Consider the following 15,227-nt stretch of genomic DNA (forward strand, 5'->3'; position numbering starts at 1 on the left):
CCAGACATGTGGGATTAAAAGGCGCACTATATTCACAAACATTCACAAGGCCCGAAGTGTATTGAAGTGCGGCGATGCCACAAACGATCACATCGCGATGATCCAAATAAATTTAGAAAAAGCATTTGACCGAGTACCACACGAAATTCTTTTTCTTTTGTTAGACTAGCTATGTCAATGTTGGCAAAGTAATTCGAGATACAGTTCGAATGGCATATACTGGATGTAAAACTCGGCTAATCATCAACAAAGTTCTTGGGAAACGAATTAATGTCGGACGTTCTGTACGACAAGGCTGCCCTTTGTCTACCCTTCTATTTTCAACTTATATAGAGTCATTTTGCCAAAACGTCATGAAAAGCAGTAACATAGTGGGGTACAAACTACAAGAAGCTGAAGTACGGGTACTGGCATACGCAGATGATATAGCTGTGTTTTGTAAAGATTATGATAGTATCGCTGATACCATAAAAATTGTGAACCTTTATTGAAATGCAAGTGGTAGTTTGGTAAACTGGAGCAAGTGCCTGGGTTACTGGCACGGCGAATGGCCTGTGACTCCACAATTTGTTGCTGGTATTTCATGGACTACTACACCGGTACGATACTTAAATGTGCCATTAGAATATTATTGTGACAGTGAACCGTACTGGCGGCGTCAGGCCGTGGAGCTACGAGAAAAAGTTGAACAACTCAATGGTTTACAGCTATCAATTTTCGCCAGAGCGACCTTTTGTAATGTATTTTTAGTCAGTAAGCTCTGGTATGTCCTTCAGGTATTGCATTGTTCACGTGTGAATCTACAGAAGCTTCATCGAATATTTGCTGTTTTCTTGTGGGGTTCTTGTTGGGAGCGAACAAGTAGAACTAACTTAATCAGACGGGCTAGCTCTGGTGGACTTGGTCTGTGTCATTTGTACCTTCGTCAGTTAGTTAATCGGTTTATGTTTTTCCGAAATAATCGAGACCCATTCATACGTACTGTTATACAGCTTAGGCTTGGAAGATGGTTGCCAGAATTCGTGGTAGCATCTGATTGATATGTGGGGTTTAACGTCCCAAAACCACCATATGATTATGAGAGACGCCGTAGTGGAGGGCTCCGGAAATTTCGACCACCTGGGGTTCTTTAACGTGCACCCAAATCTGAGCACACGGGCCTACAACATTTCCGCCTCCATCGGAATGTGGTAGCATCTGGTCACATGAAAGCAAGCATTAGAGGTTTCCTAAAAGAAGTTGTTGATTCATGTCTCTTTCTAAAAACGCGTTTTTCATTGGAATACCTCAGTAGAGTTTCGCGTAAAAAGTTATACAAAAATTTAGTAGAAACAGTTCTTCTTGTTCCCATATATAGAACATTATACCGTGTAGGCCCAGGCCAAAATGTCTTAAGCGGTGTAAAAAAAATGAAGGTATCACCTGGAGCAAAATCATTTTTCTTTAAATTGCCCGTGAAAACATGGATGCAAGAAAAAGGTTTATTCGTTCCTTGGGGTGTTGATTGCCTTCTCTGCAAAAAGCCGGAAACAATCGAACATGTTTCCCTGGACTGCTGGGATGCAGTCTTTTTCCGGGATGTTCTCCAAAGGACTTTGAAAAAGGATCTGCCTCTCGATGTCTATGGCATCAGATTTCTATCAGTATCAAATGAAGAAGGTTTCGACCTAGTTATGTTACTGGGCCTGCACGGTATATGGCAATCTAGAATGGCGGTGCGCCATGCTGATGTTAATGCACGTCCGGTTAGGCAATACGTCTTTCAATCTGTCTGTTCGTTCGTGGAATCACAAAAGGTTCAACAAGAGGTGCCCGAATGGCTTCATCAAGTAGGAAGCCTTTTACAGATGAAGGAATTTTAAAAAGCCTGTTAAGTATGACGCTTTTTACCTTTTTTCTTTGTTTCATGTTTCTCCTTTGTTTGATGTATATTTGTTTGCGAATGTTGTATGTACATAGGCAATAAAGAAAAAAAAGGTGTGTAGTCTAGTGGTGAAGACACTTGTCTTTGGAGTATGAGGGAATGGGTTCAAATCCCAGCATCGGAAGAAAAAAAGCTTTGTTATTTTATTCCTGCAAAAGACATTATCGGGTTTGACCAGCCCCTCGTGGCGCTGAAAGCAATGCAGTGCTACTATAGTATTCTAGTACACTATAGTGCTACGCAGCTCACTTGCCAACCCTGGCTAGCTTTTGCTAGCGTTTTGTGTTGTCAACGCATCCTAGATTTTTTGTGCCTGCCGGATTATCGGCGGTCACTTGGGAAGCGGCGGTCGTCGGAATCATAGAGTTTCCCAAAATTAACTAGAGGGCACTCGGGCGCTGCGATCGTTCAACGACCGTGGGAATGATGGGTAGAGTAGTACACACATTTGCATAGTCTTCGTACTTGCGGGCGGCGAATCGTACTTGTGGCTTCGTTTATTGCTGGTTACGGTTTTGTTTTGAAAGAAAGAACAAACCCTTTAGAACTTGGTGACTTGATTCGAAATGGTAAGCCTAAAAGAATAAGGTTGTGAAGTGCAAACGGTGAACGTTTGCTAGTTTAGGTTTTTATGAAAAAACAGCTCCAAGCCACACGAACACACACGGAGCCAGAAGCAGGCCAGAAGTACGAAAATTAGACAAATGTGTGTACTACCCTTTCCTTCCTTCCTGGATGGATGGATATGGCTGTACCCTTTAGATCGGGCAGTGGCTAGCGCCACCAAGCCGTAATACCTAATGAACCAAAAACTATATATTTTTTTTCCCTTAAAAAGTGAGTTTGAGGATTCGTACTTTGCAGTGAAGAGTTTAATTTTCACTCGTGCCTTGACTTTAGCCACCAATCAGATAACCTCCTTCTAGTCAAGTCTACCCGCTTAAAGTTTATTTTGCCCTCCCGGTCCCTAAACCCCAGTGCTTTGAAAAACTCTGCGCCATCATCCTGAACTATAGGGTGAAGCCCTTTACAAAACATTATCAAGTGTTCGGCAGTTTCTTCTTCCTCTCCACACGCACTGCATACTGTGTCTACCCCTTCGTATTTGGCCCGATATGTCTTGGTTCGCAGTACTCCCGTTCTGGCCTCAAACAGTAGAGAACTACCCCGAGTATTATCATAGATCCTTTCCTTGGCAATTTCCTGCTTAAACGTTCGATAGATCTCTAGTGCGGACTTCTTTATCATGCCCATTCTCCACATGTCAGTCTCCGTTTCCTTCACTTTCTTCTTAACCGATAGTTCTTTTTGGTTTGGCCACCTGCTGTTTTCTAAGTATTTACCAGTCAACTTCCTGGTTCGCTTCCTCCATTTTGTATCGACATTCTTCATGTACAAGTAGCTGAAAACCTTCCTAGCCCAACGCTCTTCCCCCATTTCTCTCAATCGCTTCTCAAATTTTATCTTGCTGCTAGCTTCCCTGCCCTCAAATGATGTCCATCCCATATCACCTTGTACTCCCTGATTTGGTGTGTTACCGTGAGCTCCTAAAGCAAGCCTACCTATTGCACGTTGCTTAATTTCTAATCTTGCTTGAACTTCTGATCTCATGCACAAGACCGCATTGCCGAACGTCAGCCCAGGAACCATGACCCCTTTCCATATTCCTCTCACAACATCATACCTATTGTAATTCCACAGTGCCCTATTTTTCATGACTGCTGCATTCCTGTTACCTTTCGTCGTCACGTATATTTCGTGTTCCCTCAGATACTCGGTCCCATTGCTTATCCATACGTCCAGATATTTGTATTTATCTGTTATCTCTAGCGTGACCTCCTGTATTCTAAGCTCACTACCTTCGTTGTCATTAAAAATCATGACTGCTGATTTTTCCTTACTGAATCTAAAATCTAACCTATCTCCCTCATTACCGCAGATGTCCATCAATCTCTGCAAATCTTCCTTGTTGTTGGCCATTAGCACTATATCATCTGCGTACATTAATGCTGGTAGTGCCTGATCAATAAGTTTTCCTTGTTTGACTAAAGAGAGGTTGAAGCCCAGTCCACTTCCATCTAATTTTGCCTCTAATCCTTGTAGGTACATCATGAATAATAAGGGTGACAGGGGGCACCCCTGCCTAAGCCCCCGTTTTACCTCTGCAGGCTTGGATACCTGCTTTTCCCACTTTATAACTACCTTGTTACCTTTATAGATACCCTTTAAAAGATTAGTGACTACATGTTCCACGCCTAGTGTGTCCAGTATTTCCCACAATTCCTCTTGAACCACGCTATCGTACGCTCCCTTGATATCCAAAAATGCTAGCCACAGGGGCCTGTGTTCTTTTTCTGCTATTTCGATGCACTGCGTCAGTGAGAACAGATTGTCTTCCAACCTCCTGTGTTTCCGAAACCCATTCTGCAGTTCCCCCAGCACCCCCTCATCCTCTATCCACGCCTGCAGTCTTTCCTTTATAATCTGCATCGCCAGCCTGTAGACCACTGATGTCACTGTTATAGGACGGTAGTTGTTTATGTCAGCTTTGTCCCCCTTTCCTTTATAGATCATGCTCATCCTGCTAAGTTTCCATCCATCGGGAACTTCACCATCGATTATTATTGTGCTCACTGCCTCTCTCAAAGCCTGCTTAGACTTCGGACCTAACGTCTTTATCAGCCTAATTGGAATGCCATCTGGGCCTGTTGATGTACTACTAGGAACCCTTTTCTCAGCCCTTTCACACTCTTGTTGTGAAAATGGAGCCATTGCACCACTTGATTCGTCCTCGTCTATTGTGGTGCATAAAGTACTTCTTTGTTGAAATTTTTCTGTCACTTTTGTTTTTATATATTCAATAGCTTCGTCCCCTTCTAGCCTAGCACCTTGGGCTGTAGTTATAAAGCTCTAGGCTCGTCTCATTTCTTAGGGAGTTTAGATGGTTCCAAAATTTCGCAGCTGCCTTTCTATCTTTTTTATGTACTTCTGCCAGCCACTGAGCTCCCTTCCTTCTAATCTTTTCATTGATCAGAAGGGATGCATCCCTTCTACAGCTTAGAAAGGTTGCCCATTTTCTTTCAACATCATCTGTCGGTTCACCCCGCTGCTTAGCATGTCTGTGTTTCCTAGAGGCTTCCTGACGTTTTGCTATGGCTCTCTTAACTTCTTCATCCCACCAACTTTTGGGTTTGTGTCTTCTTTTCCGGGGTGACTTGTCATGCATCTTAGCAAGCTCTAGCTCAAAGAGTCTAATTAGATTCGTGTATGTCCACACTGTCTTATTATCCTCCGTGATTACTTTCTCAATTTGTTTAGTGGCTATTTCAATTTGCCTTTCTGGATAAAAATTTTCCTGTAGTTGCTCATCTTGTCTCCTTCCCACTTTCACTCCTCTTCCAAAACTTAGCTTGATACGTTTGTGATCGCTACCCAGACTTCTGGAGCCACCTTCATCTATGTGCATTCCCCTGAGCTTATCATACATCCTATGTGACATCAGTGCATAATCTATCGTCGACTGAAGACTTCCTACCTCGCATGTTATTTGCCCTTCACACTTCTCGGTACTGTTGCAAATGATCAAATCAAGCCTTTCACACATATCCATGATCATTTTGCCTGTCGGGTCGGTATACCCATCTATATCTTCTATGTGCGCATTCATGTCTCCTAGTATAATTATCTCGCACTCTCTTCCTAATTCCTGACTGTCCTTTGATATACACTCTACCATTGTCTGGTTTTCCTCTCTGGCCTTTGCTCCCGTCCACAAGTACACGAAACCAAGGAGTGTCATTTGACCTGCCACTTTCCCTTTTAGCCATAAATGTTCCTTGCACTCCTGCTTGACCCTTTGCCAGTCTGTACTTTTATGAATGAATGCCCCAATACCACCCCCCTTTCTGCTGCCTTCTGTTCTATTACAATATTCCCACGCGTAGTCCGGATTGTTCGGAGGTTGTTCCATGTCCCTGAGATGTGTTTCTACAAAACCGTATACCATCGGCTTCTCTTCCCTTAGCTGTTCTTCTATATCTTCCCACTTCAGCCTGTTCCTACCACCCTGCGTGTTAATATACTCTATGTCTGAATTGGCTCGGCGCTCGTGGCTACGTCTATTTATGCCCCGGACTCTACCTATCTTAGATATTGGTGCCACATTGGAATCGTATCTGTCCATACCACCTGTCGAAGAGTCTCCCTGGTTGTTTTCCTCGTTACTAGCTATCCTGCACCCCGAAGGGCTCGCTTGCCCCCCAAAAAAGCTACCACGCGTCCTGCAAGTCGCCAACCCACCTCATGACCTAGCCGCCCATCGAAGTGAATTCTGTCTCGTTGAAAACCCCCCCACCTATGCACCTCTCTGTTTATTTCCACCACCTCAAAGCCTTTCTCTCGACTCATCTGCCATATCTCTTGGTTTGCGTTGACCAACACTCTTTGCAGGTTGCTATCACGCACCAGTACCTCCGGTATCGTGCATATCACTACCTGTACCTTAGGAGAAGTGGCGCGCATCTCATCGACGCCTTTCGCCAGTGTGGCTGCTAGTCCTGCTGCATCTCCATTTAGTACATCGTTTAAACCGCCTAAAATTATCACTAGGTTTCGTCTATCAGCTGTCGTTTTGAGCTTTGCGCTCGCTTGCCTCATGACTGCTTCCAGCTTGCGTCCTGGGAACGCCCCTACTGCCACCCTCTTGTCACCTCTTACCCTCTCTTTGGTGGCTTCTGTGCATCGATTTAAATTTGAGTCCCCGGCGATTATCACATGCTGCGACTTTTCAGCTGGAGCGTTCTGCACCTGGGGGCTACTTGCACCTGTGACGCCGTCTGCTTTGTTCCCTCCCTGCCCCACCACTACCTCGCTGAAGCTGGGCCTTGCGACAGTTGAACCGGCTAAACCTGTTTTTTCCAAACTTGCTTGCTTTTCCTTCTCCACCGTTCTGGTTGCCGGTTCCCTACTGTTCTCTCGGTAGGTCGCTTCTTTGTTCAGCTTCGCTAGCGCTTCCTCGGCGGACTTCAGTCTTTCTCCCATTGCCCTCGTTTTCTCTTGCTCTGTCGCCAACTCAGTCTCGAGCTTGGCGATTCTCATCAGCAGTTCACTCTGGGCAACCATCATTTTCTCCATTTTTTCCTCGACCTCACATTGCCTACACTTCGCGTCAGCCTCTTCTCCATCCGCTTCTACGCTTGGGTCCACTTTCAAACCCACTCCACATCCTGAACACTTTACAGTCTTTTTAACCATGCCTTTCTGACACCAATTGTCCCTATACTCGATAATTACTAAACTCGAGCCCTGTGCTACGAGAAAAAAATCTAAGCTTTACTACAAAAATTTGCGTGTTCAATGTACGCGCACCTCCCCCACGGGGTGGCAAAAGAAAAAAAAACAACAAAAAAATTCAAACACACACACCCGCACTAACTAATAAATACCTGGTGACTGGCCCCCGAAAAAGCCGTACCATAAAATAAGTGTTACGAAGATTTCAACTGCTGCCTTATAATTATAAAGACAAGCTCAAAACATGCAAAAACACTTATCTGCGCAGTCGATCCGGAGCGCTCAAAAAACACGTCCATCCACCTTGACAGCCCGAACGAAAAAAAAAATCCTCCGTGGTGCTACCAGCGCCTCCTAGAATTTGCAAGGCCCCTTCACTCCCTTCGTTTCCTTGTCTGACGTCAGCACACCTAGCCCGACGAACTGGTGGGCATTGTGAGGACCGGTTGGGGAATGCAGGCTCAGTGACTCCCTTCGTTAGGGCGAGCCTGTTAGAACTTGTTTGACCCTGGCAAAGCGAGGTGCTACGCTGCACAAGAATTTTGAAATAGTGCTGGTGGACGTTCTTCGGAGATATGTGCAAGTTTTGGCCCTGGCTGTGTTATCTGGAGTCCAAGCAGTGAAGTTTGTTCGCGTGAAATTACCAGGAAGTTCACAGGATGGGCCGCTGCTGCGTGCCGAACTGTCGTGGAAATTATGACGGTGGACCGAAGGTCCGCTTGTTCTCCTTCCCTAAAGACGACCGCAGGATAAAATGGAAACGTGCTATTCGTCGCGAGGACGTCGACATCGACACTCTGCGTGATCCGAAGGTAAGCATTTAAAATTTTTACCGATAAACCTTCATACAAAGCGAATTCTGTGTCGCAGATCTGTGCTAGTGCAGTGCATTACGGAGCAGCGTCACTCTAGATTTCAATCCTTGCTAATTATAACGTTCTAGAATGTAATCAGGCAGAAAAACATATATAAAATGTTGCTAAAATATTTTAAAACATTCTTTTTGCTTTTGCATATCGCAGGTCTGCGAACTTCATTTTAAAGCGGAGTATTTGAGGACTACCACCACTTACACGGATAGCAACGGAAAGACTATAAAAGTTCCGATGAGCCTTACTCGACTAACCGAAGATGCAGTGCCGGCGATGTTTCCGAACAGCCCCGCTTATCTATCCGACTGTGCTCCCGTTCGCAAGGAGCCTGACGCAAAACGGAAGCACCGTGAGGCAGACCAGCTACAAAAGGGCCTTCAGATGTCGCTTGTTTCGCACGAAGAGGAGGAACGCAAGAATAGAGTGGCATCTTTCGAGCAGCTCGTGTCACAACTCTCACAACTTAAGTTGTCGGACTATTGGATAGTGAGCAGCACGGAAGCTGCAGTTATGTTTCTGCATATTCAGAGGAACACACTACCTCCAGAGGTGGAACGTTCTGTGGTTGTTTCCGATGAATTGCACATTTCTGCCTACTGGAAAAAGATGAAGCTGCACATTGCTGATGTTCCCATTCCTGAAAAACTAGAGGACATTCGGAGCTTGTACACTATTCTTGAAAGTGTGGAGCATTTCAATGCTCCAGATGTCTGCGAAAAAGAAGAAAAATTGAAAGCCTGCTTCCACATTATTTTTTCTATTTTTGATGACCTGTCTGATGGTGACCTCCTACCAGAAGAGAAAGTAGAAGCGTTCGAGTTTCTGAAGGAACAGATGCGCCTTCTTCTTAAAGAGCGAGGAGCTATGAGATATTCTTCAGATATTCTTATATTATCTAGCATTTTTCATACGATCTCTCCTCACGCATACAAATTCGTTCGCAACACTGGGAAATTAATGTTACCTCATCCTTCCACAATATTAAGGCTGTGCAGCAAGTACAATGCAAGTCCTGCAAACGAACAAAGCGATGAAGGCTTTTTGCAGTACATTACAAAAAAAGTGAGCCTTCTAAAGCCACACGAAAGAGTCGTAACACTCATGTTAGATGAAATCCACATCCAGCAGTATTCTGAGTATAAGGGTGGCTCATTAACAGGGACGGCATCGAATTCCTCTGAAGCGGCAAAAACAGCACACGTGTTCATGACAAATTCATTGCTTTCTGCGCACAAAGATGTGGTACACATCCTTCCCGTTTTCAGCATTGAAGCCAGCCATTTGCACGACATCCTGAAAAAAGTAATTTTGGGTCTTGAAAAAGCGGGACTTACAGTAATTGCCGTTATCACTGATAACAACGCGGTGAACCGAAAAGTAATGTCATTTTTTTTTCAAAAAATAACACAATAGACATTGTTTACCCACATCCAGCAGACAATTCAAAGCCGCTATTTTTTGTTGTCGATACCGTGCATTTATTAAAGTGCATCCGTAACAACTGGTTGAACCAGAAAAATGAAGGCTGTTCCATTTTTTATCCCGAACTTTCAAGTACGACATCACAGGTCCAAGTGAAGAAAGCAACATTTGAAACACTTCGTACGCTTCCGAGCAACACAATCTTTCGTAGCTTGGATACGGACTTACTTGTAAGGCTTTGAACCCCTCTAACATCGAAAGACAAAACATGAAGCTAGCACTGAAAGTGATCAGTCCATTTATTGCAGAAGCGCTAAAAACTTATGGTGCAAAGCTTGGTTTGAGTTGTGCCCGAGAAACTGCTGAATTTATTGAATTAATACACAAGTGGTGGTGCGTTGTGAACACTAAAACACCATCGAAAGGCAAGCACCTAAGAAATCCTCTTCAAGCACCCGTAAGAAGTATGGAGGACATGCAGCTGCAGTTTCTTAATGCATTCGTGGACTGGCTTGACACTTGGGAAAACTTGAAGATTGGCCCTGGCCGTGCGGGACTGTTAACCACGGAGACGCACTCGGCGCTACGTCTCACGTCGTACTCCTTGATCGAAGTCAGTCGGTATTGCCTGGAGGAGCTAGGTTTTGAATATGTCTTGCTTGCAAAGTTTCAGACAGACAGCCTCGAGGAGAGGTTTGGTCATTACCGTCGGCTATGTGGATCCAACTACCATATTTCCGTCCAACAAATATTTGAATCAGAAGCAAAACTGAGGCTTCAGAACTCGCTGGTTTTTCCAGATATGAAAGAACTGTCCCAACCTAGCAGTATTGTGTGTTTGATGCAGCCAAGGTGATAGAAGAATATGGCATCAAGTTGACTGAAGAGGACGTGAAATCAAAAAAGGAAAGCTTGCCTGCAACAGTGTATATTGCAGGTTACTGCGCCCACGCCGCTCTCAGGAAAATTCCCTGTGAAGATTGTGCGGCCAACATCACGAGACAAGATAGGGATATACCAATGGTTGATGATATGCTAATCGAAGGCCTCACAAGAGGGGCCCTAAAATTTCCCCAACCAGTAGTAATAAGTGCTGTTCTGCACACACAAATTGTGCTTGAAAAGCTGACCTCGAAAGAGAACACCACCCGGTTTCATGAAGCACGGCACCAAAGGCAGCTTCTTCTCAGTGTGGTGAAGCACCTTTTAATTGACAATGAAGATTTGGATATTTGTTGCAAAGGACACCATCCGGAGACAGTGCTTCACAACATCTTGTGGGCAGCCACCAACACCTTACTGAAAAACTACGTCCAAATGAAAACCGACAAGTTAACGGCGGCAAAGAAGGGCGCGACACTGAAGAGGAAACTGAAAACGCTCAATTAAGCTACCTTCAACGTCTTGAAGATTCACGTTAGAATAAATAAATGATGTCGTCTCCATGAAATACATTGGATCGTAGTTTATTTCTTTTTATTAAAAAAAAAATCGAAATGCGCCATACCATATTGTGGCACACTTCTAACGCTACAGCTTTCGGGCACAATAATCAAAGCTTCTTTTAGCATGTCTTAGTTTGACATAACTTGCCCTCAAATTTATATCTGCACGCTTGGCAGAAAAGTACATATATGTGATCAGCACTCTGCGACTTGTGGAAGGCAACCCCACACACATCTAGTGCATGGAAGTGAGTAGAGTCTGGACGGCTAGCAGACAAACTTTTTCGCGAGGCGCGGCCCACTCGGGCAAGGTGCGTGACGTCACGGAGGGAGTGCGCAGGCCTTAACCTGTGCTAGGTGGCTTTGGGTACTACCAGCGCCTCCTAGAATTCGTTCTAGGTGGCTTTGGTACTACCCATCATTCCCATGCTCAATGAAGCGCCGTGTGTTGCAACTCCCATAGACACTAGCGCCAAAGTTCCCTCTAGTGTATATTAAGAAACTCTATGGTCGGAACTATGGTGGTGGCGCCACTCAAGTAGGGATGTCTTCAAATAGGTGTTTACGTTTTGGCAGCGTCTCGTGCGCCGCGCGGCGCAGCAGCCATCCCCACACTGAACTGGCTGCTGCACCGCACGAAAGTGACGTCACTTTAAAAAAAATTAACGTAAAGCTATTCAAATGTACAAATAATTACTTTATAATGCAATAAACTTACAAAAGTGTCATTAAACAAGTGTGTAACGTGTTTTTATAGTGCATAAATTAATCATTAACGCATTGTATAAAAATATTTGTTTTGTATATTGTTTTTGTAATATTAGTATATATTGCTCAATTTGACAACTTAGTAAATTATTTGTTGGTTTATAAGTATTATTAAAAGAAAAAATAAGTTGATTGTTTGTTCTGTGCTCGAGGGTGCAGCGGGTTTGCCCCTGGTTTCGGTTTGGAGCGTATTTTGATCCTACGACTACCCTAATACAGTACATGTGTACAGTATTGTACACATACAGTACACATACGTACAGTATCGCACACAATATTGTACAGTACACGTGTACGTTCTACATCGCAATGTGCCATGTCAACAGCATTCGCCGAACACCGTGTGATAAATCTGCATCGCAACGTCAACAGAGTGTTTCCTTGATAGACCGAGAGGAAATCGGTGGTCTGGCGTCAAATTAATGTGCATCCTTGCCTGTCGACAGAGTGTTTCTTTGGTAGACAGAGAGGAAATCGGTGGTCTGGTGTCAAATTAATGGACATCCTTGCCTTTCGTTCGCGAAATCTATGCGTCCAGTGACGCTGTTCTGGTACCACGTCTACTGCGGCGCGTTTTTCTGTCATCAGAGCCTCAATAAATAGCGTGAACAGCATTGCTTACCCAGTGGCGGAGGAAACGATGCAGTCAGTTGCATCGTTTTCGCTTACGGGCCTGGAGTTTTGTGTGTCCTTGTACGTCTCGGCAAGAAAGTGCATCGATTGTTGAACAAGCGTATAAATGTCCTATTCTGCGAGGATAATCAAACATTCGAAATCAAAGGAGGCGGCATTCAGGAAGATCAGTCCAATATGTGCTTAGGAGAAACTTGTCAACTTGTGCCGCAGACAGTACATTATTGTTATTGATGTCAGCAGTGCTCTGAGGGACGAGGATCTTTCAGTGCGCTGCTAAAATCAAGAATGCGATAACTAACTATACCCTTGCACTGGATATTAAAATGTTTACATGCTTACACTCTGAGGAAGAGATGGTCCGCTTATTTCTTTTAAACAAATCTGGAATGTTGGCCATGTTGTCGCTTGTGCCTCTAGACCAGGTAGTCGTGTCTGGACCACCAAGCAAACCAGCTTGACCTCCCTCATGCCCAGGGTCACGCATCTTAATTCATGCGGCTACGATGTGCTGCTGCACTTCCACTAAGTATGAGTTGAATATGTTCGCAAATAGACTGCCATATAAAGCACTTGCAGGTGCTCTTCGGTTTTCTTTTCTTTTTTAGCGCGTTATAGTGCAGCGATTAGTTCGCAGGTAGGACTTGCAAACCTTGTACAGCTATGGACAGGGCTGACTATTGTAGCTTCGTATGCATGTAGAAACCTTTTCCAAGTAGAAAGGTTATTATCATCAACATAAGAGAAAGGTATACAAGCTGTTTTCATCCAACCTTTCTTCACAAATGAGATAAAGATGACTAACCCATTACTACTTGAATTACTAGCCATACTGTACAGGTTGCCATCAATTTAATTAATGCAACACCCAACATTAAAACCACACTAATTCATTAATTTAACCTGTGACGACAATGTTAGTACAGTCAGCATTAGGCTGGCAATCCTGGCACTGCACGAGAGCCTCTTTTAATGTTGCCTATAGCAGCTAGATTACAAAAGCACTACAATTTTGTCGAAAAACTCACATGATCTACGAAGCCTTCACGTCTCGCTATTGAGGTGACTAGGGCATGGTTGGAAGTGCTGCGATCATATGTCTGACTAAGGAGCTGAAGTGCTTGCTTCATGTGTGATGCCTGTATTGCGTTGATTTGCTTGCATCGGATCCATGCATTCATTGTGCACGATGACTTAAACTGATACGACTCAGGCATTTTAATCTCTCATAACATAGACAGATTAAGAGATGCCCTTCTTGGCTACTTAGTTCATAACTGAAGCTCAACAGTGGCAGGACAAAAACATGTGGGTCTAAAGGACCGGGCAAAATCCTCCTGACCTTATATGATGGTCTACTGACAAATTTTGTCGCCTCCTCACCTACGCCAAATTTAGTGTTAGTTATAAACGTTCGGCGATTTTAAACTTCCAGGCTTCAGTTTTGTCACTTTATCTATCTCGGCTAGTGATAAGGTAGCCCATGCCTTACTATAAAAGCTTGTTAAGACTTTCGCCTAACTCAGTTTATTACGAAGCCTATACAAATTGTAGGTTCTGATTTTGATGAGATAAACCTTGAAACTTCTTTTTCTGAGAGCCTTTTAGCTCTATGTTCTCCCCATTTTTTTGAACAAAATTAGACGCCGCTCAAAACTACCCGAACTCATGATATGACACATACCTGTTACAAAAGTACGGTGTAGTAAATGTGCATTTTTGCCTCAAAGAGCCAATAAAAAGAAGAAACAAAAATGTCTGTGTAGGTCTACACTGTACCCTATTAATCCTTGGGAATTCAACAGCAAGTGATATGGATTACAGAAAAATGCTCAAAGCCTCAAGCCGTCAGTTGAGGTGCTGTGCACTATCATCATCAGCCTGACTACGTCCACTGCAGGACAAAGGCCTCTCCCATGTTCCGCCAGTTAACTCGATCCTGTGCTTGCTGCTGCCACTTTACACATACAAACTTCTTGATCTCATCTGCCCACCTAATCTTCTGTCTCCCCCTAACTCTCATGCCTTCTCTGGGAATCCAGTTAGTTACCCTTAACGACCAGCAATTGTCCTGTCTATGCACTACATGCCCAGCCCATGTCCATTTCCTCTTCTTGATTTCAACTATGATATGCTTAACCCCGTTTTGTTCCCTGATCCACTCTGCTCTCTTTTTGTCTCTTAAAGTTACACCTACCATTTTTCTTTCCATTGCTCGCTGCGTCATCCTCTATTCAAGCTGAACCCTCTTTGTAAGTCTTCAGGTTTCTGCTCCATAGCTAAGTACCAGCAAGATACAGCTGTTATATATCTTCTTCTTGAGGGATAGTGGCAATCTACCTGTCATAACTTGAGAGTGCTTGCCAAATGTGCTCCACCCCATTCTTATTCTTCTAGTTACTTCAATCTCTTGGTTCGGCTCCGTGGTTATTACCTGCACTAAGTAGACATAGTCTTTTACTAAAAACTCGCGCTCAGCTTGACGACTTAACTCATCGCCGCAGAACTGCCCGCCTTTCGCTTCTCCACAAGCTCTATCATCACCCATACCTTCACCGCATTTTCGAAGCACCAACAGTCATCTTTCCACGCACAGACCATATCTTCAAGATAAAATGTATAACTTGTCGCTCAGCTCATTACGCTAATTCCTTCATTCCCCGAACAATAGTTGCATGGAATAGCTTGCCATCCCACATTGCCACTCAAGCAGATTTCCCAACATTTAACGAACTTTTACTCAACATTTCCGACTAGATATCCACCGCACGTACTCTCATTAAGCTTCTTCATATGTACATCAGTGTTTATTTTTCTTGTTATCATGTGTTAATGTTTTTCACGACCATTGTACACGCTTGATTTGTATTA

General features: G+C 43.9%; 1 pseudogene; it reads left to right on the top strand.

Moving 5' to 3' along the window:
* The first annotated feature begins 10,119 nt into the window (after positions 1–10,119).
* Positions 10,120–10,899, top strand: LOC119162108 (uncharacterized; annotated as a pseudogene).
* The last annotated feature ends 4,328 nt before the right edge of the window (positions 10,900–15,227 follow it).

The sequence above is a fragment of the Rhipicephalus microplus genome, chromosome X (assembly GCF_043290135.1).
Source record: "Rhipicephalus microplus isolate Deutch F79 chromosome X, USDA_Rmic, whole genome shotgun sequence".
Classification (NCBI taxonomy): Eukaryota; Metazoa; Arthropoda; class Arachnida; order Ixodida; family Ixodidae; genus Rhipicephalus; species Rhipicephalus microplus.